We start from the raw sequence: 25,607 nt of genomic DNA on the forward strand, positions 1-25,607 counted from the left end.
TTCGAAACCCAGCTTGTACTTCTGGTAGTTCTCGGTTCACATACTGCTGAAGCCTAGCTTGTAGGATTTTGAGCATCACCTTGCTGGCATGTGAAATGAGCGCAGTTGTACAGTAGTTTGAACACTCTTTGGCATTGCCCTTCTTTGGAATTGGAATGTAAACTGACCTTTTGCAGTCTTGTGGCCACTGTTGAGTGATCCAAATTTGTTGGCATATTGAGTGCAGCACTTTAACAGCATCATCTTTTAGGATTTTAAATAGCTCCACTGGAATACTGTCATCTCTGCTAGCTTTGTTATTACTAATGCTTCCTAAGGCCCACTTGACTTCACCCTCTAGAATGTCCAGCTCAAGTTCAGTGACCGCACTATCATGGCTATCAGGGACATTAAGATCTTTCCTCTATAGTTCTTCTGTGTATTCTTTCCAGCTCTTCTTAATCTCATCTGCTTCTGTTAGGTCCCTGCCTTCTTTGTCCTTTATCATGCCTGTCTTTGCACAAAACGTTCCCTTGAGATCTCCAATTTTCTTGAAAAGATCTCTAGTCTTTCCCATTCTATTGTTTTCCTCGATTTCTTTGCATTGTTCGTTTAAGAAGGCCTTCTTGTCTCTCCTTGCTATTCTCTGGAAATCTGCATTCAGTTGGATATATCTCCCCCTTTCTCCCTTGCTTTTCACTTCCCTTCTTTCCTCAACTACTTGTAAAGCCTCATCAGACAGCCACTTGGCTTTCTTGCATTTCTTTTTCTTTGGGATGGGTTGAGTTGCTGCCTCCTGAACAATGTTACAGACCTCTGTCCATAGTTCCTCAGGCACTCTGTCTATCAGGTCTAATCCCTGAAATCTATTCCTCACCTCCACTGTATATTCATAAGGGATATGATTTAGGTCATACCTGAATGATTTAGTGGTTTTCCCTACATTCTTCAATTTAAGCCGAAATTTTGCGATAAGAAGCTTATGATCTGAGCCACAGTCAGCTCCAGGTCTTGTTTTTACTGACTATGTAGAGCTTCTCCATCTTTGGCTGCAAAGGACATAATCAATCTGATTTCAATATTGACCATCTGGTGATGTCCATGTGTAGAGTCGCCTCTTGTGCTGTTGGAAAAGAGTGTTTGCTATGATCAGCATGTTCTCTTGGAAAAACTCGATTAGCCTTTGTCCTGCTTCATTTTGTACACCAAGGCCATGCTTGCCTGTTATCCCGGTGATTTCTTGACTTCCTACTTTAGCATTCCAATCCCCTATGATGAAAAGGACATCCTTTTTTGGTGTTAGTTCTAGAAGGTGTTGTAGGTCTTCATAGAACCAATCAACCTCAGCTTCTTCGGCATCAGTGGTTGGGGCATAGACTTGAATTACTGTAATGTTGAATGGTTTGCCTTGGATTCATACTGAGATCATTCTATCGTTTTTGAGATTGTACCCCAGTTCCTCTTTTCCCACTCTTTTGTTGACTATGAGTGCTACTCCATTTCTTCTAAGGGATTCTTGCCCACAGTAGTAGATATGATGGTCACCTGAGTTAAATTCACCCATGCCTGTCCGTTTTAGTTCGCTGATTCCCAAGATGTCGATGTTCAGTCTTGCCATCTCATGTTTGACCACCTCCAGCTTACCTTGATTCATTGATCTGACATTCCAGGTTCCTAAACAATATTGTTCTTTACAGCATCGGATTTTCTTTTCATCACCAGACACATCCACAGCTGAGTGTCCTTTCGGCTTTGGCCCAGCCGCTTCACTCTTTCTGGCGCTACTTGGAAATTCCCTCTGCTCTTCCCCAGTAGTATATTGGACACCTTCCGACCTGAGGGGCTCATCTTCCGGCATCATATCTTTTAGCCTTGTGATACGTTCCATGGGGTTTCCTGGCAGGAATACTGGAGTGGGTTGCCATTTCCTTCTCCAGTGGACCACATTTTGTCAGAACTCTCCGCCATGACCTGTCCGTCTTGGGTGGCCCTGCACAGCATAGCTTATGGCTTCACTGAGTTACGCAAGCCCCTTCGCCACAACAAGGCAGTGATCCATGAAGGAGACCAGCTGAGGAGATCTTATTTAAAAGCTTTGCCCCTTTGTACCACAGAATGGGAGACCACTTAGGATACTAATATCTCTCTCCTAGCTTGACTGAAGGGTTAAACTCAGAAGCCAGAGTTTATGTTCTGAACGCTTGTGAACACATGCAAAAATGATGTACATTGAGAGAGCGTCTTTCAGGAAATGTTTGCCTCTCCCCACCAACCTCTTTTTCCACACCAAAAATATTTCCTGGAGAACATTCAGCTAAGCCCTATGCCCACAAAGCACAAATGATAGTATTCTCTTACAATATGACAATAACCAGAGACTATAGTTAACAGGACGGCAGAACTGACAAGCACAAGTGGGGAGATCTCAAAGATAGTTTAACATGGATAATCACATCCATTAAACTATTGTTCATCACCACTGATTAATTTCTTTTAACATACCATGTATTCATGGACATGGTAGAAAGACATATGCTGTACTACGAAGACAAAAATCACTCAGTGAGTAAGATAAATGTTGTCAGTCAATCCTACACATAGCTTAGCCAGCTCACCCTCTGTAATGGCAGATTGAACTTGGCAGATTTGATGAGGCATGATCAACTCCAAGTATTTTCCATTTTCCACAGGGTCCCCCACCCCACCCCCACACCCACCCTCAGTGCTAGGACACGTTCTCCCCTTCATATCTACCTCAGAAATCTAATATAAAATGTGTTTTTCCCTACATTCTCTGCCAGTTCCCTGAGCTCTTAGTGGAAGAGCAAGAATATCAGAGTAAAGTGAGGAAACTGAGTTATAGATTCTGTCTCATATAATCAGAAAAAAATGAACACAGAAGGGAAAGGCAGGAGCAGAAATTCTACCTCAGTTCAGAAATTCTAGTTTTACCTCAGCCTTCCCCAACCTCGTATTCTCCAGATGGTTTGGACTACAAGATTTGTTTGTTTGTTTGTTTATTTATTTATTTATTACATGTCTATCCCACCTTTCTTCCATTATGGAACTCAAGGTGGCTACACCTACATGTGGTTCCCGGGTAGTCTCCCCTCCAAGCACTGACCAGACCCAAAACTGCTTAACTTCAGTAAGGTGGCTTTCTCATGTGCCTTCAGACTATGCCCTGTATTATCACTGTCCATGCTGGCTGGGAATTATGGGTGTTGTAGTCTACAACATTTGAAGAAAATGTGCATCTGAAGAAAATGTGCATAACGAATATATTTCTGCTTGTAAACCAGAGTCTCTTCCTCCAGCTAGAACAGCCTTCCCCAACACATCTTGAAGGCACCAGGTTAGGTAAGCCTGTTCTAACTGGAGGAAGAGACTCTGGTTTACAAACAGAAATATCTTCATTATGCACATTTTCTCCAAATGCACAATAATCCCAACATCCACATATTCACCAGTGGGATCCATCCCTGTATATTAGAACATGTGGATTGGTTCTTAACAAGAACTTACCTCCAAGCAACCATGTTCAGAATTGAAGACTTGGCACAATTTTATGCACGTCAACTCAGAAGTCCCATTGAGTTCAATGGGGCTTACTCCCAGGAAAGTGGATATATAGAGATTGTAGCTCAAGTCAATCAAAACAATTTTGGAGTCCTGTAATAGCATTATGGCCCAATCATCGCTGTGGTCAGCCAAATGGAAAACAATATAAAAATCAAAATGAGTGAGAACAAAAGGGTTTGCATGCCAACAACAGGAAATGTAGACGGGTTCTTCTCTTTAGAGTTCCAGTCCAATAAAGCAGCAACATTTTGGATCCCACCTTAATGCAACATCATGGCCTGTGCTCAGGATGTAATGTTGGCCAAGCTTTGTTTTTTGTGGGGGCTTGTTTGGGGGCTTGTTTTGTTGTTAGGGAATAGGGGACTAGATAAAAAAGAACAGGGAACTAAAAACAAAATAGAATAGAGAACTGAAAAAATATTAAACGTTGATTTTCCTTCTAGCACTGAATGATAGCTTTTAAAAATTACGTTGTAACTTATCTTACATTTCCTTTGGTATCTCATAAAGGCACCTATATTGGCAGTTTGGCAGCCAGCAGATTTAGTTAAACTTACATCACGAATCATTTAGAAGGCAGCAATTAATCCACTAAAACTTTGTAATAAGTTGAATACTCAAGAGAGATGCAATTTTTGTACTGTATTGTATTCTTTTAAATATTTGTATTGTATTTTTTCTTTTAATCATCTGTATTGTTTTTTAAATGTTTGTGATCCTTTTAACTGTTTGTAATCCATCCAGAGAATGCTTGTTATTGGCAGATTAAAAATGGAACAAACAAGCAAACTGTCATGCCCCGACTGGAGAAGTCCTCAGAGGATGAGCTAGAGGCCCCAGAAGCCCAGGATACCCCAGACCAGGGCCTGCCACCAGACCCACAAGAGCCTGAACCCTCAGAGGAAGTGGCTGGAGGGCCATCCTTGTCAGGAGAGAGGGACTCTACCTCTGAGGCAGAGGCTGAGCCACCCCCTGATCCCTCAAGTAACAGGCCAGCAGGACTCCTGTGCGAAGGAGTGCTCGCCTGCAGAAAAGGTCTCCTCAGGAGAAAGGGACTCCTCAGGAGTAGGCTCTGAAAAGTGAGCTCTGATTGCTGCAGCTCAGCTCTGGGTGGGGGACTGGATGGCTTTGGGCTTAAAAGCCTGCACTGGAAACCCAGCCAGGGTTGGAACAACGTGGTTCTTTCACCCTCCGCTGTGCACCTTGCCTCCTGAATTGTGCCCTGTCTGATGCTCTGTTTCCTGACCTTTTGAACTGCTCAATGACCCTGCTTCTGGACTGTGTAACATACCTGACTGATTTACTGTGTTTGACCTCTGCCTTGTTATCTTCACTACTCCTGCTGCTGCCTGATCCTTGTTGCCTGACTAACTCCTGGTGTTCTCTGCCTGGATTCTGACCACTCCCACCTTAGCTTAAAACTCCTTGGGCTGAAACCTCTGTGCTTGACCATTTGCTTGCCAACTTGACTACTTTATTGCCTTGCTCCCTGTACGTGCTTGCAATCAGCCAATACTTGCTCTAGAGGAAAACACAAACAAACATTTTCAAGTGCTCCCAGAAAACTAGGAAAAAAGTGAGATGCCTCTCCATTCACATGCAAGCCCTTACATGCCTAAAGGTGTCCTGTTTTCCTAGGAGCAACTCTGCATGCTGTAAACTACTTCCGGAACTCCATCTCCTGCCCACCCCGACACACCCAGTTTCAAAAACTGCTTCTGAAGTAAGGCAAAGCCTTGCCCCCAGAAAAAAGAACATACACTGTTCTTACAGCATTTATTTCTTGACTGCAGCTATGGTCCTCGCTGATTCTGGATTTTGTAAGAATAACCAGAAACTAAACTCCTGAATGACCAACACAGATACTTGTGCTCAAAGACTTAGGAGTTAAGCGCAAGCACGCGTGCACACACACACACACACACACACTCCCCTGCCACATCTGAGAAAATGTAACAGATTCCTAGAAAATGCCAACTGTTGGCCAGTTTTGCAAAATTTGCATTCATAGGATGAATTTTAGAATGATGTATGGCATCATTCACACATATGACAATTTTCTCCTGAAATGGGTCATTTCCATGCTTGTTCAAAAACATAAAGATATAGTGAATTGGATATATACAAGAATCTGTGCTTAGATCATTAAACATGCATTGGATTGTACCTTTAAACAGGAAAAAGTCCTATAATTCCCAGCATTCCCCATCCAGCAGCTGGCTGGAGAATGCTGGGAATAATAGGACTTAATTCTGTTTAAACATGCATAGGGTTGTACCCTTACCATCTTTATGCAAATTGTGTGGATAACACTTGAGTTGTCTGAACTGTCTATGAGGTTGTTGTCTATGGCTAGGGGAGGGGTCATAGCTCAGTGGTAGAGCACATAGTTTGCATGTAGAAGGTCCCGGGTTCAATCCTTGGCATCCCCAGGTAGGGCTAGGAAAAAGTCCTGTCTGAAAACTTGGAGAGCTACTGCCAGTCAGTGTCAACAGTACTGGGCTAGATGGACCAATGGTGTGATCAATAATGCAGCTTCTTACATTTCTGTGAGTTCCTTAAAGACAAAAATATTTTTCCTAGCTATTTTTGCAAGAACTAGTGCAAGATACAAGGCTCATTCAGGCCTGGACAACCAGGTTAGTTTCTGCTGTGCTTCTTTCTAGGACTAGGTGCAGCAGTTGTAACACAGCTTTTTCTTTCCTTTTTTTTACATAGAATCATAGAACAGTAGGGTTGGAAGGGTCCTATAAGGCCATTGAGTCCAACCCCCTGCTCAATGCAGGAATCCAAGTCAGAGCATCCCTGACAGATGGCTGTCCAGCCTCGTCTTGAATGCCTCCAGTGTGGGAGAGCCCACCACCTCCCTCGGTAATTGGTTCCATTGTTGTATTGCTCTAAAATTCAGTAATTTTTTCCTGATGTTCAGCCGGAATCTGGCTTCCTGTAACTTGAGCCCATTATTCCGTGTCCTGCACTCTGGGATGATCAAGAAGAGATGCTGGCCTTCCTCTCTGTGACAACCTTTCAAGTACTTGAAGAGCGCTATCATATCTCCCCTCTGTATTCTCTTATAATCACTGGGTTCTTCACAGAAAATGGATTTTTTGAAAGCGGGGAGAGGGGGCAGGGGAGGCCACCTCTGAGCAACCAGGTGCTCATTGGACTGAGCTTGCTGATCTTGTTGTTGGTTGGTTGGTTGGTTTTTCCTTATCCTGACACTCTCTTCTGATTGTCTTGCTGTTGCTATTGTTTGTTTAGACTTCTTGACTATTGATTTTTTAATTTATTTATTTTTATTTGGTTTCTTTTCACTGTGAATTGTTTTAAATGTGTTTTTATTATAAACCACCCTGAAAACAGTTGTGGTGAAAAGGCAGTATAAATATAAATATGGTAAACAAATCAATAAATTAGGAGCAATAAAGACGAATGAAGAAAGAAGCCAGCCCATCTTCGTTAATCAAAGACCCAGATTAACAGGGGCTTCTGTGAGCATTAGCGATGCTGCATTGTTAGTCTCCCCTCCCAACATACAGGCAAGGAACTGTCTCTATTTTGAAATGCAGCTTTCAATAATCATGATGTGGAACCAAGGAATCATAGTCCACAATTTGCCTTGAAGTATCATTCTGCTGCATTAAAAAAAAAAAAAATCAATGTGACACTGATTGTATTTTCATGCCTGTTCTAATCATCTTCAGCCCAGCCCACAAATACCCACAATCCAGTGAAAGTGAAGTCCTTCAGGCCCAAATGTATGTAAAATGCTACTTCTCTGCTAACAATCAGAAATGGCAGTTGTATGACCAGCCCACGCTCCATAACACCTAGCAGTGGGATGGGTAAAACGCTCCCGCTCTATCTGACTAGCTTATTTCCCTTACCTGAAAAGGTGTGTCTGTGACTGTCCTGACCAGGAGAGAAAATGGTGGCTATATATGTACAGACCCCACTCAGCAACAGATTTAGAAATCCCAGCTGAGTATTCTGGGCTTCAAGAATTAATTTATTGATTGTGGTCCCTGAAGCACCTCTCAAGCCAGATAACATAGTATTAGAAAATAACAAAACATTACAGTGCTAAAACAAGCAAAAACTACAATTAGGATAATTAGAAGCATAATAAAAATAGTGGCTGGCATTGTTTTATTGAAATTAAAGTTCTATTCCTCTCAACCAACAAAGAAGTCATCTGTTCCATGGACAACAAATAAAAATAATCAATACTGAATGACTATGTGGTTGCTGTGTTAAGACTGCTAAATCCAAACATGAAAATAACACTAGGCAGTGGGGTGTCTGGGACTTGGATTTTGTTTCCAAAATGTGAACTGCAATATATTGCAAAGCAACTCATTCTACATGTTCATGCAATGTTTTAAAAGCTTATTTTCACAGATGTTTGCCAGTCATCCGTTTAGTTTTGCCTTGCCTGTTCCTAATATGCCTTTAGCACACTGCTTCGCACTGTTGTACTACAAATGTACAAGGCAAAAAATAATGTGTTCTGTGTGCAGAGGGTCTAGAGAGACTTGAGCATTTCTACCATGCAGAACTGCTATCTGAATGGCCTGAGCTGATGAATAGTTGCATGACTTGTGCATTTTGTTTGGACCTTTAAAATTCCCCAAAGGATTCCCCAAGATCTTTCCAGATGCCCAAAATCTTTCCAGAAGGCGTTGGAGGTCACTTCTGCCAAAACAAACAAACAAAAAAGTTGAAATACAGTACACTTCATTTAAACTATTGTTAATGTTTCTTTAAGGCTGCATACTATATGCACTCACTTGGGATTAGTTTTCATTGAATTCGGTGGGCTTGCTTTTGAGTAAACATGCATAGAGTTGTGCTGCATATTATTCGAGGCATCTTGATTCAATACTTCATGAGATGGATCCATCAGTACTCCCTTAGCACTGCCATGCTGGCTCACAGTACTACAGTGGCTGCTTGCCTCCCAAATAGCGACAATGGGACAACAATATTATTTCACTTAGGTTTATTATTGTTTGTCGTCTTGGGTGATGTCACATTCCTTTCACTCATGGAGTCACTTCCCCAAACTTCCCCAAACTGTTGCTTTCCAGATGTTCTGGACTCCAATTCCCCTTGGCCCCAGTCAGCATGGCCCATGGTCAGGATGAGAGGATTTATAGTCCAACACATCTGAAGGACACCAGGTTGGGGAAGGCTGCTCTAGGGCAATGTTTTAACACTCAGTAACATGAATTGGGAGACCCAATTTCAGCCTGATAGCTGCCACCTCACTATCCTTATCTATGCAATGCACCAAGAGTTTCCTTGGTTCATGCAAACACTCAGGAGCTTGTTGACATGGGCATTTCCTTCTACTTCACATTTATTAACTGACATTTTATTCTACTTTGCTTTGTGCACTACTTATTATACTCTTTGTTGTTGTTTATTCGGTCAGTCGCTTCTGACTCTTCGTGACTGCATGGACCATCCCACGCCAGAGCTTCCTGTTGGCAATCGCCACCCCCAGCTCCCCCAAGGTCAATTCCGTCACCTCCAGAATATCATCCATCCATCTTGCCCTTGGTTGGCCCCTCTTCCTTTTGCCTTCCACTTCCCCTAGTAGCAGCATCTTCTGCAGGGTATCCTGTCTTCTCATGATGTGGCCAAAGTACTTCACTTTTGCCTTTAATATCATTCCCTCAAGTGAGCAGTCTGGCTTTATTTCCTGGAGTATGGACCTGTTCGATCTTCTCGCAGTCCAAGGCACTCTCAGAATTTTCCTCCAGCACCACAGTTCAAAAGCATCTATCTTCCTTCGCTCAGCCTTCCTTATGGTCCAGCTCTCGCAGCCATAGGTTACTACGGGGAATACCATTGCTTTAACTATGCGGACCTTTGTTGTCAGTGTGATGTCTCTGCTCTTCACTATTTTATCAAGATTTGTCATTGCTGTCCTCCCAAGAAGTAAACATCTTCTGATTTCCTGGCTGCAGTCAGAATCTGCAGTAATCTTTGCGCCTAGAAAGACGAAGTCTGTCACTGCCTCCACGTTTTCTCCCTCTATTTGCCAGTTATCAATCAAGCTGGTTGCCATAATCTTGTTTTTTTTTAGGTTTAACAGCAACCCAGCTTTTGCACTTTCTTCTTTCATCTTCGTCATGAGGTTCCTCAGCTCCTCCTTGCTTTCAGCCATCGAAGTGGTATCATCTGCATATCTGAGATTGTTAATGTTTCTTCCAGCAATTTTAACTCCAGCCTTGGCTTCATCAAGCCCAGCATGTCGCATGAGGTGTTCTGCGTACAGGTTGAATAGGTAGGGTGAGAGTATACATCCCTGCCGTACTCCTTTCCCAATCTTAAACCAGTCCATTGTTCCGTGGTCTGTTCTTACCGTTGCTACTTGGTCGTTCGTTATACAGATTCCTCAGGAGGCAGACAAGATGACTTGGTATCCCTGTACCACCAAGAACTTACCACAATTTGTTATGATCCACACAGTCAAAGGCTTTAGAATAGTCAATAAAACAGAAATAGATGTTTTTCTGAAACTCCCTGGCTTTCTCCATTATTAGAGGATATTGGCAATTTGGTCTCTAGTTCCTCTGCCTTTTCTAAACCCAGCTTGTACATCTGGCAATTCTCATTCTATGTTATATAAAACTGTGGCATGTTCCCAGGATTTAGGCAAGCCTTTGTGGGTGGGAAGAGCTTTAAACACCCAAGGGCAAAACCAGAACTCTTAAACAAAACAAAGATTTATTCAGGGGGGAAAACACAGGATAACTTCAGGAACATAAAAATGAATGTATAAAAAAGCATTTGAGCTCATTACATCTCTAGAAGATGTCAAATGGGCTTTAGGATTCCTATCTTCCAGGTTACAGCATCACAGTTACTTAGATAATCTTCAAGAGTTGAAGGGTGTTCTGTACCACATGACAGAAAAATTAATGAAGCAGGCCAGACTTTCCTTTCTCCCTATCAAAAGATGAATTCATAAAGCAGAGTGGCAGTACCACCCCTTGTATGGAGATATGAACAAGAGCAATTTACATAAGGCTTAAACACTGAGAAAAGAGAAATTACTTGGTAAACTGAGGCATTTAGGTGTTGCTTTTTCCTTTTAAATTTACAATATCTGTCGTATTTACAGTATCTAAAGGAGCGATCCTATGTCCCCTAGACAGCGTCTGAGGGACATAGAATTTTTTGGATACCTGGCTCCACGCTCCAAGACAAGGCTCCAAGCTCAGAGCCAGGAAACTGTGCTTCATGCCCCCTCCCCTTCCCCCTCATAGGTGGTGCAGAGATAACCGTGCCAGATGCCTCTCCATACTCAGTAAATGGAGCGCAGAGACCAGGGAAAGGAGGCATTCCTTGGGGCAGGGAGGGGTAGAAGCTGGGGCAGCTGTCTTATGCGTTTTCCTATTGCTGCCCCAGCCTCCTTCCCTCCCTCCCCACAGCCTCTACCAGACAGGCGAAATCGCCCATCTAGCTAAATTGCAGCATAGGCGGCATGAGGGGCCTCCTTCTCTGAACAGGATACTCGTAAGCCTCCAAGTTTGGGGGCAACCCATAGGAACGCATAGGTCATCATTTTTCTATGACACGTTTAAGTGACCTTTCAAGAATAAAGTTTAAACATCATAATATTATGTACTCCTCTGGAACTGTATTCATGACTCATAAGAGAATTGCATGGACCACTTTATCCCCTTGTCACGACCTACCCCATGACCTGTTTTCCTAAGTACAAGCGTGGAGGATTAAATTGCTTACTTTCAATAAAAATGCAAAAAGGGAAATGAGAACAAATCTTTCCTGGGTATTTCCTACCCTCCCTCCTTCACTTTTATGTGGCAGAGACCAACCAGCAATAATCAGCCAGGGCCATTTAGTTATAGTCTCGTCTTGCTGTGACTAATAGGATGATTGGTTGTATAGCTTCTTTATGGTTGTTCATTATATCACCCTTACATAAAGTAATTTAATTTCAGTGGGATAATTAGGGCATTTCTAATCTAACTGATAGTCTGAATGAAATTAGATTCTCAGAGGGAGATTTGTGTATCGGGAGACTGGTGACCTTTGGCCCCAATTTTCACACAATGTATTAAACTGACAGCCTGACTCTCAAGCTTTTGCTGTACTGTATCTTTGTGACTTGCACTGATCCTTGGGCAGAAACCATAAGCTGGGTCTCAGTTCCCAAAAGAAAGTTGATCTGGAAAAGGTGGATATTCCCAGCAAGGACATCATTCGAACTGGGGTTCACAAAACTCTAACCCCAGAACATATTCCTATCCAGTGCTGGCGTCAAGAGTAGGCATGATTGGGGACCTGCTGAGTGCCCACACCCCAGCAGGGTCCACTGACAAGAGCCCCCTGGAGTTGATCCTCCACTTCACCTTTGCAACCTGCTTGTTCATCTGGCTCTCAATCTGGCCTCAGTGGTGGAAAGAAAGTTGAGCAGTAAATGGCACTGCCTACTTGGTCACTGGCTCTCTGCTTGCCAAGTGAGCAAGTGGTAGCAACAACGAGAAAGAGGATGAGGAGCAAGAGCAGCCACTGGTGACAACAGCAGTGAGAAGGCTGTTGCTACGACTGGAAAAGGTTCAGAGGAGGGCAACGAAGATGATCAGGGGACTGGAAACAAAGCCCCATGAAGAGAGACTGAAAGAACTGGGCATGTTTAGCCTCGAGAAGAGAAGACTGAGGGGAGATATGATAGCGCTCTTCAAGTACTTGAAAGGTTGTCACAGAGAGGAAGGCCAGCATCTCTTCTCGATCATCCCAGAGTGCAGGTAATGGAATAATGGGCTCAAGTTACAGGAAGCCAGATTCCGGCTGAACATCAGGAAAAACTTCCTGACTGTTCGAGCAATACAACAATGGAACCCATTACCTAGGGAGGTGGTGGGCTCTCCCACACTGGAGGCATTCAAGATGAGGCTGGACAGCCATCTGTCAGGGATGCTCTGACTTGGATTCCTGCACTGAGCAGGAGGTTGGACTCGATGGTCTTATAGGCCCCTTCCAACCCTACTAATCTATGATTCTAAGGTAGGCCCACTGAGGAAGGGAGCCCATTGAAGGTGTTTGGCCAAGGGCCCTCAAAAACCTGGAGTCAGCACTGTTCCTGCCTCATGGTTCTGCTCTGGAACATGCAACACAATACCAAAGATGAAACTGTGACTGAGCATGTGCAGAATGCCTCTCTCTCCATAGACACTGAATATGTGAGGGGGGATTAAGGCTGTACATGCTACCAACTGCCCCTGACCATTGCATGTTCAGCTGAGAAGAGGTGAAAAGCACCCTACAGGCATACACACACACACAAGGGTGCATTTTATGTGTTCAGCTGAACACGCATAGGTCAGGAGCATGGCTAGTGGTATGCCTATGTCTGGATGTGGCTGTGAGTGTGATTCCACTCCCCTCTCCACACATTCACTGAATGGTATGTTTGTGGAAGATATGAAGGTAGGGCAATTTGAACATGATCATTTTGTATAGGTGCATATGAGTTTTCATGTTGCCGTTGACTGAAGGCCTGAATTCCACACTATCACCTGTGAACAAGACTGGGCACATTAAGACACAAGAGATGAGACTAACAGGTGGGAAAAGAACTTGAAAGTCTACAGAGGAAAAAAGATCCTTCAAACTTAAGTAATTCAGCAAGGATCTCTCTCTCTCTCTCTCTCTCTCTCTCTCTCTCTCTCTCTCTCACACACACACACACACACACACACACACAAAAGTCCACTGATCAATAGTCTTATAGGCCCCTTCCAACCCTACTATTCTATGGTTCTATGATCCTTCAGTGGTCACCTCCTGGAGACTGACAATTTTGCCCACAATCCCCTCCTAGGAGTGACACTACATAGAGATAGTGTCTCCATCATACATAGAGATATAGTGCTGAACCAGGGGCATTGTAGGGAAGGAAGAGCCCTCCCTGGTAAACCCCAACCCCCACTTCTAGTGAATACCACCCACCCCCATTTACAACAGAGTTTCAGCATCCCTTTCACTCCATGTACCTCTCATAAGAGAGCTTCCAGCTCACTACTACTTACAAATCATCTTGATTATATTATCGACTTTCCCATCTGAACTGGGGGAGTGGGGGAAGAAGAGATCTTGTAGTAAGGACAGGATAGACAATACCCATCAGATGACATTTTAGAATCATAGATTTGTAACGGAGTCCATGCATTACTTAGTCCAACCACTTCAAAGCAGAATATACAGAGCCTTAAGCATCACCAACTTTTGATGCTCCATTCTTTCATGAACACTCTGCTTCCTTCGTCCTCTCCTTCCCTCATCATGGAAGTATGGAGCATTTGGGGGTCTTGGCCTTGACATGGCCCTTGGTGGTTGCATAACTTGGATTTCCATTTGCTGCCTGCAAGGACAAGAACTGGAACAATGCTGTTTGACTCATTCCCTTCCCCTTGGGATAAACTGGGCCTTTGCCCCTGCTTGATTCTAATCTGGATGCTGTAGCTCCAGGATTGGTTCAGTATCATTATTTGGGGTGGGAGGGATGTCTATGCCTCTTGAAGACTAACCTTTACCAGAAATACAACTGGTGGCAGTTAATGTATAGATATTATTTTCTTTTGGGAGCTAGACAAGAAATAGAAAGTTGAAAGTGAGCCTTGGGATTAAGAGAAGGTCAAGCATAAGAAGACCAGCCACAATTTGGCCAACAAAAAGTTTTCTTGGTTCACTACTTTTGTGGGAGATGTCTTGCAAGTTCAGCATTGGCATGACCTGTCCCTAGGGATGTACGAAAGTCACTTACCTTTCCGCGGATTATGTTCATGGTGGGGGGGAGGCGTTCTGTCCCTCCCCCTGGAATCCTCGACGAGGGGGAGGCGATCCGGTCCTCCCTCCTGGAAACCTCGATGGCTGGCTGTGCTCCGCGGCAGCTCCACGGAGCAGCTGGCCAGGCCCAGGCCAGGGCCGTCCGCACCTGGATTTCCAGCTGTGGAGGGCTCTGGGTAAAAACAAAAAACAAACACGTACGCAAATGGCGGTGGCTATGGCCACCGCCATTTATGTTCCTTATTTTTCGCCATCTTAGTCTACGTAAATATTTACGTAGACTATTACGGCGAAAATAAAGGGGAACGCAAATAGCATAGTGGGCGCTATTTGCGTCCCTTTTTGATTCGCCGTTTTAGCCTACGTAAATATTTACGTTGGCTAAAACAGCAAATCAAAAAGGGACGCAAATAGTGCCCACTACACTATTTGCATTCCCCTTTATTTTCGCTGTAATAGTCTACGTAAATATTTACGTAGACTAAGATGGCGAAAAATAAGGAATGCAAATGGTGGCGGCCGTAGCCGCTGCCATTTGCGTATGCCGTTTTTTGGGGTTTTTTAACCGGGATGTGATAGGCTACGTAACTCTTTACGTAGCCTATCACATCTCTGTAAAAAAACAACAACCCCAGGCAACCAGACTGCAAATGGCGGCAGTGGCAGCCGGTCGGAAGACCAGCCGCCACCGCAGCCGCCGCCGAAGCTGCGGCTGGAGCCGCCGCCACCCGGAACATCCGCCCCAGGTAAGTCTTGTCCCAGGGGGGATCCGCGGGGAGGCGGGGGGTGGCAGGCCGTTCTGCCACAGATTTCAGGGGGCCGAATGCACTGGCATTCGGCCTCACTGAGATCCGTGGCAGAATTCTCTGACATCCCTACCTGTCCCCCTATTTAATATTGGACAGTACTGGTTGTGTATTTTGTGGATCCCAGCCTGTAGGCTTGCCACCTTTTCCTTACTTAAAGGAATGGTTCCTTATTTAGTATTTAAAGGCACTCTTCCTTTTCAAGTTAATAAGGAATGCAGCTTGTTCCCTCCACCCCACCTCAGTATACTCTTAAAAAGTACCGTTCCTGTTCTGGCATATGTAATACATAATTTTCATGTGGTCTCACAATGTGTTCTTATTTTGGAACTCTTCAGGTAGCAACCGTAATCCTCGGCCAGTTAATGTGGTCTCATTTTTGTTAGCCAAACTATTCTGTTGCTTCAGGGGCTAGCAAGGTTTTGATGCCCTAGTCCTCAAAGACACAGGATTTCCAATAAGTTGAGACTGGGTGAGGAAATGGAGGAAATTGTTAGGATTCAATTGGATAATGAAATTAGGGAGGGTTGAATAGCAGGCCCATTTAAGGCTCTTCTGTTCCTGCTTTCCAGGTACCTCCCTTGCTGTTGTGTCTACAAAGGCAACAGGGGAATGTATGTAACTCAGTGGTAGAGCACATGTTTTTCATAGAATCATAGAATAGTAGGGTTGGAAGGGGCCTACAAGACCACTGAGCCCAACCTTGTCATCCAAAGCTTCAGTCCTTACCATCTCCAGATAGGTCTGGGAAAGATTCTCGTCTGAACCCTGGAGAGCCACTGCTAGTCAGTGTACTGAGCTAGATGGACGAATGGTCTGACTATGTTTCTGTCATCTCCCGTACCCTTGTAAACCACCCCAAGGGCATTTGCCAGTTGGGCAGTATACAAATCTAATGAATGATGCCATTTCAATGCACCTCCTTGGTTAGGTATGGCTCTTTTGATAGCACTATCTGGATGGTTTGGCATCGTGGAAAGGGGACCTTAGTAAGAAAGTGTGATGTACACTTGGCTTCCTGGCTTCTTCCATGTTGTCCAGGAGATTTTGACTTCTTAGCCTTCTTATCTGAGAGCAGGTTTTTATTATACAAATAAAGTGGTCCCTCTGGGATGTTCCATTTCTGGGTTGCAGTTTAGGGACCATGCTGGAGTGAGTAGTAAGGAAGGAGACGGGGTATAACTCAACAGCTCCCTGCTTAGCTGATTTCCTCTTTGTGGGCCTTTATGAGTCAGAGTATTGTGTTTGTCTTAGGTGGGAAATTATTAGTCTCTCTGGGAAAGTTGGCATCTCGCTAGGTATGAGTGGGGGCGGGGGGAGAAGAAAACAAATACATGAAAATGACGGCTTATCGTCCCAGTTAATTCTGGGGGGATTCACTTTGATGTGGCAGAGCAGTCTGTAGATTATTTAATTATAGGTTTTTGGTCTTGAACGCCCAAATTCAGGCTGCCTATCATGATAAGATCATGCTTAAAAAGAAATGCAGGAATTGGTTGGGTCCTGCTTTACAGAGGACAGCCCTCATTGAAGGCATTTTCTATTTGAAGGGCTGTCCAGTCCAAGTCTGGTTTAAAAATGAAATAAAAAATAAGAAGGAAGAGCCTTGAAGTTGCCCATAAATAGTTAGCACCTGGACAGCAGACTGAGCAGGCACACAGGTGACCTGAGGGATGTCTCCACAAGCAATTTACTGCAAGCTTGCTGAATTTGGAGGTCGTTTGGGGCACATGACATCATGGACATTCTGCAGCCACCCCAGAGTTTTGTGCTGAAAAACTGGTTTTTCTGAGGCTACTTTTAGTCCAATTGTTTTCCTTAATTCAGCTTCTGTTGTAGTGTGACCAACCCTCCGCACTTACTCCAGCATGATAGACCTCCCCAGGGGTGCATCTTTCACCTGGCCATGCCCTCACTCACCCTGGTCACATGGAATGTTTCCCTAGTGTTTTCCCCACCTGTGTTTCCCCGATGCTTCTGCCATTTTGCTCATTGAGCAGGAGAAGCTGTACCCCCTATAGCACTATCACACAATAGCGCATTTGAACAGGAGTAGCCATACCCCCTGTAGCAGTATAGCACTATCACAAAAAAGCACGTTTGAACAGGAGTAGCTATATCTGCTATTGTACTACTGCAGTTTTAGAGGGGCAGTAATAAAAAGAAGCGAAGGGGGGATCGGGCTTAGGTTGGGGAGGCAGGCACTAACACACACTGGCCAGAGAAAGCAGAAAGGGTGGAACAAGGCAAGAGTGGGAGGGAGTGGGAGGGAACAGGCTCTCTAGGTGATGAAGTGGATGAGACTCCACCCGGTAGCCACCCAAACAATTCACAGTAAACTGTCGTGTGACCTGCCGAGAGCCCCAGGCTAGCTTTGGGATGATCCAGGCTTTCAAGCCTCGTGTGTCCCCAGATGGAGCAGATTCAAGTCCAGTATAAACCACAGCAAAGTGGAGAGTGAACTAAATCCATCGCTGTGGAGATCCCCCCCACTCCCGGTCATAGTCTTCCCCATATGGTATTGTATTTCTATTTCAATTATACTAATCGTCTCTAGCTTTGCAACTACACTTATACATTAGCACGTGAAAATTTTAAGCCGATCAGTGTCCTCTTTTGTCTTCTTTTTTGGTGATGCATTTCCTCTTTTTGGGTGATGCATAAATGCCCATGCTAGGAACTGGTGAGTCACCTAACTTTGATGACCCCAAGCCATGCTTTCTTTGGTGCTTTATATGATGCAAGGGAGGATGTAAGTGCTCAGCATTGCCCCCTCTAGAGTCACTGGTACCACTATGAGTGTTGATGTGCACGTTTGGCTTGAGTTCCTCAAGAACTATGGGGTTTCCTTCTGGTGGGACAAACCTCTCATTGAGGTTGAGCTTCATGTACATGCTGACACAGCCAGGGATTTGGTTCTGATGTCATTTTGCTTAGGGAGAAGTAGAGTGCTCAGGCTTGGCCAGCTGAGTGAAAGCCCAGCCGCTTCCAGGGCCTCATGGAACTCCAGATGTTTATACTGAGGGGACAACTCATTGATCATGCCTATTTCCTATAGGGTGTCTCATATAGAACTATGTGAGTTTCCCAGTCTGTAGCAGTAAGATCCATCTCAAGGCCTGTGGCATTCTACCCTGGCAATGGCAGGGAGTTTAGGATCCACCTGGAAGGGTCCTTGAAGGTTAGGTTTTAGGTCCTAGTTTCACCGGATCTGCTTGAAGTTGGGCTTATCAGTTTTGCCTGATCTGTGCTCTCCCTATTTTGTGGTAGGTTTTGCTCTTTACTCTGCCTTTTTGATAGCATTTGGATCTTTCTGGAGTAGTGAGCTGTTCATCATGTTATGCTCTGATCCTCTGTTAACAGCATGGGATTTGGGGTATCTCTGTCTTTCCAAGATGGGGTGAGGGTAGATATTAAGGTTTCAGAGATGGATTGGAAAGGGGTTGGGCAGTCAATTTGTCTTGCAGCTAATACCAGACATGCCTTTTGTCCTGTTCAGGCCTTACTGACCTACATGGATATAAGGGGTGGAGACTGAGGTCCCTCAGATGGACTACACATTGAATTGCCTTCTCCACAACTGTATCTGGGACTTCTTCTTTCCATATAATGCAGAGTTTGGACAGGAGAGAGTTAATGGGGCCAGGGTGACAAAGTTAATCAAACCTGCTGGCCAAGACTGAGGTTGCTCCCAATGGCCACATGTGCTAGTTGGATCAAGGGTTACATGCCGGCAGCGAGTGTGGCCAGAGTCAGGGTGCGTAAAGTCTGTGCTCCCCTTCTCCCCTACATGCTAATGTACACAAACACACACAAAGCCCCCCCCCCCCCGTCATACAAGGAGAGAGAGAGAGAGTGAGACAGAGAGTCCCCTTTATATCTCCCACACCCATAGTATCTTTGTTGGAATCTTGAGGGGAGGTAAGAGTTAACCCCCTCCCCCCCCCACCCCTGGTAACTTTCCTGTCCCTGCTCAGAAAGAAGAGCTGGCTGCTCTAATCCACCTTCCTCCATGGTTCCTGACACAAGGATAAGATCCTTGAGAGAAACCACAGCACACAGTCGGCTAGAGCATCTCTCACTGCTCTAGCCTGCTGTATTCCATGATTTCACTCTCAAGAATGTTATCTTTGAGAGAGAAGCCATGATGGAGTACAGAGGGCTAGATCGCAGTGCAGGTTGGTAGCTCCAATTTCGGTGGCACTGTGAATCCATTCTGGGTTTTAGTCAGAACCAGCCAGAACTCCTGGAGAGCCAGGGCCTGCAGGAGAGGCCACCACCACCGGGGAAGAGGCGGGCCTGCTGCTGCTGGGCCTGCTGCTGCTGCCACCACCACCACCAGGCCTTCCCTGGAGACTTCTGCCTGGCAGACTGCCAGTCCCTGCAGGACCAGGCCCCCAGGTACCGAGCCAGCTGTGCTGCTCCACCTGCCCTCCCTGGAGGGGCTACATAAGCTGGCTGGCTGAGGTGGCCTGGGAGAGGCGGGGCCTGCAGGAGAGGCCACCACCATCACTGGGGAAGAGGCGCGCCTGCTGCTGCTGCTGCTGCTGCTGCTGCTGCTGCTGCTGCTGCTGCTGCTGCTGCTGCTGCTGCTGGGCCACCACCACCTGGCCTTCCCTGTGGACTCCGGCCTGGCATTATTTTAAAGGGGATTTTTAATTGTTTTGTGTGTGTGTGTGTGTGTGTGTTTTCTTTTTCCTGGGGGATTTTCATTGTGGTTTTAGGGGTGGGTAGCCTGCCTGATAGGCAGGAGCGAGGGGGCATGTGTCCACCTGATGGAGGCAGTGGCCAGAAGATACTGAGGCTGGGCGGCAGGCGCTGGCGGAGTGCTAGGGGCAGGCCATGCCAGGTAAGGGGAACAAGGGAGAGATGTGTAGTATCTGTCCCCTCCTCCGGGCCTGTCCAGAGCCAAAGGATGGCTGGGGGAGGCATGACCCCATCTTCTGGCCTTCGTTTGCTGCTCTGCAATGCCAGGTCTGTTACCCAGAAAACCTCCCTCATCCATGACGTGATCCTGGATGAGGGTGCAGACCTGGCATGTATTACGGAGACCTGGCTGGCCGAGGCTGCTGCTCCAACCCTTGCAGCCATGTGTCCAGCTGGATTTTCGTATGCACAGCAGCCGAGGGCTGGGGATCGGGGAGGGGGAGTGGCTGTTATCTACCGAGAGTCCTTGGTCTTCACCAGACCCCCTCTCCGGGAGACCAAGGTTGCTGAGTGCATGTACTGGAGGTTGGGCCCGAAGGGCAGTCTGGGGATTCTGCTCGTGTACTGTCCACCCCGCTGCACAACTGACTCCCTGGCTGAGGTGCTTGAGGTGGTCTCTGATGTGCGTGTACAGTCCCCTAACTTACTGGTGTTGGGGGACTTCAACGTACATTCGGAGGCCATCCTCACAGGAGCACCTTGGGACTTCATGGAGACCATGGCCTCCTGGGAGCTGCACCATATTCTAACTGGGCCCACCCATGTAGCCGGTCATGCACTAGACCTTGTGTTTGTTTCTGGAGAAGCGGGGAGTGATCTGGAAGTCGGGGGTATATCCACCACCCCCTTGTCATGGTCAGATCACTATCTGGTGATGTTGGACTTCTCGGTTCCACAACCCCTCCGCAGGGGTGGAGGACTCATTAAAATGGTCCACCCCAGGCGTCTTATGGATCCACATGGATTCCTGAACGCGCTTGGGGATTCTCTGGGGCATGCCAACGGCCACTCGGTTGAGACCCTGGTGGGTGGCTGGAATGCCGCAATCACTGGGGCATTAGATCAGGTGGCTCCGAAACGCCCTCTCCCCCTGCACAGGGCTCGGACTGCACCATGGTTCAATCCGCGGTTACGAGCTCTGAAACAGGAGGTGAGACGGCTAGAGAGCCGGTGGTGGAAGTCTCGCTCCAAAGACGATCAGACACGGGCTAGAGCTGTATCTTCAGCCTATCATGTGGCGGTGAAGGCAGCAAAAAAGGAATATTATGCTGCCTCCATCGCGTCTGCAGAGTGCTGTCCCAGGAGGCTTTTCCAAGTGGTCCGGAGCCTGGTCGGTCCTGTGGCTCCGGAACCACTGGAGCATTCTAAGGCCTCCTGTGAGGCCTTGGCAAGGCACTTTGCAGATAAAATTGATCAGATTAGGTGTGTTACTCTGCACACTGTGGATACAGTTAGTGAGCAAGAGGCGGCCTGTGGCAAACCGGTTTTGTGGGATCGGTTCCAGCTTCTTCCTCCTGATGAAGTGGACAAGGTGCTTTCATCGGTACGGCCGACCACCTGCTTACTTGATCCTTGCCCATCTTGGCTCATTATGAGCTGCAGAGAGAGACTGGGTGAGGGGATCAAGGCGGTGGTGAACGCCTCCCTTGAGGAGGGAGTGATACCATCAGCCCTCAAGGAGGCAGTGATAAGACCGCTCTTAAAGAAGCCCTCCTTGGATCCTCAAGTTCTGAACAACTTTCGCCCAGTCTCAAATCTGCCATTTTGGGGCAAGGTGATTGAGCGGGTGGTGGCGGTGCAGTTGAAGGCACACTTGGAAGAAACTGATTATCTAGACCCATTTCAGTCGGGCTTCAGGCCTGGGCATGGGACAGAAATGGCCTTGGTCGCCTTGGTAGATGATATGAGGAGGGTTCTGGATAGGGGTGAATGCTCCTTCCTTGTTCTCCTCGACTTCTCAGCGGCTTTTGATACCATTGACCACGGTATCCTCCTGGACTGCCTGGAGGGGTTGGGCATTGGGGACACCGTATTGCGGTGGTTCCGGTCCTTCCTCTCCGGCAGGTACCAGAGGGTAGCACTGGGAGAGGAGGTTTCGGACCCGTGGCCACTCACTTGTGGGGTGCCACAGGGTTCCATCCTCTCCCCAATGCTATTTAACATCTATGTGAAGCCGCTGGGGGCTATCATCAGGAGGTTTGGGGTGCAGTGTCATCAATATGCGGATGACACGCAGCTCTACCTCTCATTTAAATCTTCACCAAGGTTGGCCGTAGAATCCCTGTCCAAATGTCTGGAGACGGTGAGTGGCTGGATGGGGAGGAATAGGCTGAAGCTGAACCCTGACAAGACCGAGGTACTTTTGGTGGGAGACAAGAGGAGGCTGGGGGATGTTGACCTGGTGTTGAATGGGGTACGGCTACCCTTGAAAGACCAGGTCTGCAGCCTGGGGGTCATTTTGGACTCCCAGCTGTCCATGGAGGCTCAGGTGTCAGCTGTGAGCCGGACAGCGCTGTATCAACTCCATCTGATACGGCGGCTGTGCCCCTTCCTTCCTGACCATCTGCTCCCATCGGTAGTACATGCCCTGGTCTCCTCTCGTTTAGACTACTGTAATGAGCTCTATGTGGGGTTACCCTTGAAGATGGTTCGGAAACTGCAGCTGGTACAGAACGCGGCAGCTTGCCTGATTAAAGGCAGCCGCCGGCGAGATCACATCACTCCAGTGCTGAAGGAGTTGCACTGGTTACCAGTTGTTTTCCGGGCCAAATTCAAGGTGTTGGTTTTGACCTTTAAAACCCTATATGGTTCCGGCCCAGCCTATCTTAAGGAGCGCCTCCAGCAGCACCAGACAGGCCGCTTAACAAGATCAGCCTCGGATGGCCTTCTCTCTGTCCCATCAGCCAGGACAGCTAGACTGGTGGGGACGAGGGAGAGGGACTTTTCTGTGGTGGCCCCCACTCTGTGGAACTCCCTCCCTAGGGAACTCCGTCATGCCCCCTCTTTAATGAGCTTCCGTCATGCATTAAAAACGTGGCTGTTCAGGCAGGCATTTGGGGTGGGTTAGGGTATTTTAGAAAATGTTTTTGTTGTAGAATTTTATTGTTTTAAACTGTTTTTATTGTATGTTGTACATCGCCCAGAGTGGCTGGGTGACCAGCCAGATGGGCGATTAATAAATTTAATAATAAATAAATAAAATAAAAACTCTAAAGGAGCTATCCAAGGTGCTGAGCCTAATGGGGGGATAGGGATCAACACCTTGAATAGCTCCTTTAAAGTTCTGGCTGGTTCTGACTGAAACCCAGTTCCTGGGTATGAAATGAATTGCCTGATTCTACATGCCATCATGTTAAAATCTTAGAATATGCTGTGCCAGTTCATTCCTCAACGTTCCACCATTCTACTAAAGCAAAAGCCTAGTTTGAGAGTGATAGTATTTCATGTATACCCCCCTCCCAGCCCATCTTGGCAACCCCCTGATTACTTGTGCACTTACATCCAGTGGAGGCTGGTGGCTCTGCTTTCAGTGGGGCTGTGAATCCACTCTGGGTTTCCGTCAGAACTCTTTGGGTTCAGCACCTTGGATAGCTCCTTTAGAGTTCTGACTGAAACCCAGAGCGGGTTCACAGCCCCACTGAAATCGGAGCCACTCGCCTCTGCTGCTAGAGTGGCAAAAAACATGAAAATCTAGAACGCTGCTACAGCAGTGGTCGGGATTTCAGGGATAGCTGGGAACTAGCTGGCTACAGGGGAGACCCCAAGGATTGTCTGTGGCCCCTGGGCCACAGTTTGCCCACATGAGGCTATAACCTCCTTTTGTTAGGGAGATGGCTGGCTGATTGCTCTCAGTCATTGGAAATAGCTGGATTTTCTTTGAGGGTTCTGAAGACGGTAGAGAACACCCCTACCAGCACCGCCACACCATGTGAACTAGGCTTATGTGTGAAAAGGGACAACAACCACAGCTTGACTTCGGTCAGAGACACAGAAACAGTCAGAGAAAGAGAGTGAGCTGAACCGTATTTACTGTAAGCCCACAGCACAGGCGCCTCTCTCTTGGAGCCGTGGATTTACTATTGGTGTATGTAATCCGCCTGCCCCTAGCGATGTATGAGAAATTCATTTCAGTTTGTTTTTTATCAATATTTATACAGTTTGCACCTTCCAGACTGCGCATGGACCCGAACACAATCTGCGGCCAAAGTCAGTACATTTCCAAGCTTGCTTATGATTCATGGACCCCCCAAAAGAGTTCAACACCATGCATACATTGAAAACTGCACACAAATTAGGGCTGTGCACGGACCCTCAATCTGACGAGGAGGCTGCTCAGGGCTTCCGAGGTGGGCCTGATTTGGCTCAGGCTTATTTGGTGGGGGTGTCTCACTTCAGCCTACAAAGCGAAAGCGAGATTCGGGCATCTGAATCCCACTTAACCCCCCCCCCCAAAGCCACTCAGCCCCAGCTCCTTACCTGTGCCCTTGTTTTCTGGGGTGGGGGCGGCTGCCACCAGTGGAGCCACCACCACCACTGGCAGCAGGGGAGCTGCCACTGGGTAGGGATGGGGAGTGCCCCACAAAGCTGTGCAGCCACCCACCTTCATTAACGAGCCTGTCACAGCCCGCCAACTAGGGGTGTACAGATTCCCCACCGTCTGTTCCAGTGGGGAATCCATGGGGGGGGGGAGGAGATCCATTCCTCCCCCCCGGAATCCTCTGGAGCGGCTCTGCTCTGCGAGGATTCTGCGGAGCCGCACCAGGTATAGGGCCGCTTATCTTGCCGGCCAGAGCCATTCGCCTCCTCCGCACCGATTGCCATTTCTTTCTTTCTTTTTTAAATGGCAATTGGCAGGATGTGCCCATAGACTTATACACAAATAGAGCCATGAATCTTGGCATATAAATCTATGTGTCCAGAGGCTTATACACAAGATTCACAGCTCTATTTTGCATGTAAGTCTATGGGCACATCCTGCCGATCGCCGTTTAAAAAAAGAGAGAAAAAAATGGCAATTGGCGTGGAGGAGGCGAACAGCTCCGGTGGAAGAAGCAACTCAGTGCCATTCCGCCTCCAATCCTCCTGGAGCGGAGGTAAATGGTACCAATCCACCATGGATTCCTGAGGCCAGATTCCAAAGATCTGAATCTGTGGCGGATTTCTCTAACATCCCTACTGCCAACCACCTATTCTGCCCATTCTGCAAGGAGAGAAGAATGGGCGATTGGCGGGAGGCACCGGCCACCTGTCAAGCTTGCATGGCCTCCTTCCTTACATGGAAGGAGACCATGCAGATTGGACAGGCATGAGGGCAGGAGTTGCCCGCCAACTGCACTCTCTCCATTCCTTGCAAGGAGGGGAGGGTGCCCAGTTGGAGGACAACTCCTGCCTCTACTTAAGCATTCATGGGCTCCTTGCTTGAAAGAAGCCCATGAAGGCTTGAGTGAGGCCAGCACTGGCAGCTCACAACAAGGGGGGCTGCTCCCAGATCTAGGGATGTCAGAGAATTCCACCACAGATCTCGGGGAGGCCGAATGCCAGTGCATTCGGCCCCACGAAATCGGTGGCGGAACGGTTTGCACCCCCGCCCCCCCAGGACAAGACTTACCTGGGGCGGATCTTCCTGGCGGCGGCGGCTCCAGCGGTGGCTCCAGCGGCAGTGCGGCGGCAGCAGCGGTGGCCGGTTTTCCGACCGGCTGCCGCCGC

This window comes from Heloderma suspectum, chromosome 1 (assembly GCF_057233095.1).
Source record: "Heloderma suspectum isolate Gila_16-S chromosome 1, 16-S_ref, whole genome shotgun sequence".
NCBI lineage: Eukaryota > Metazoa > Chordata > Lepidosauria > Squamata > Helodermatidae > Heloderma > Heloderma suspectum.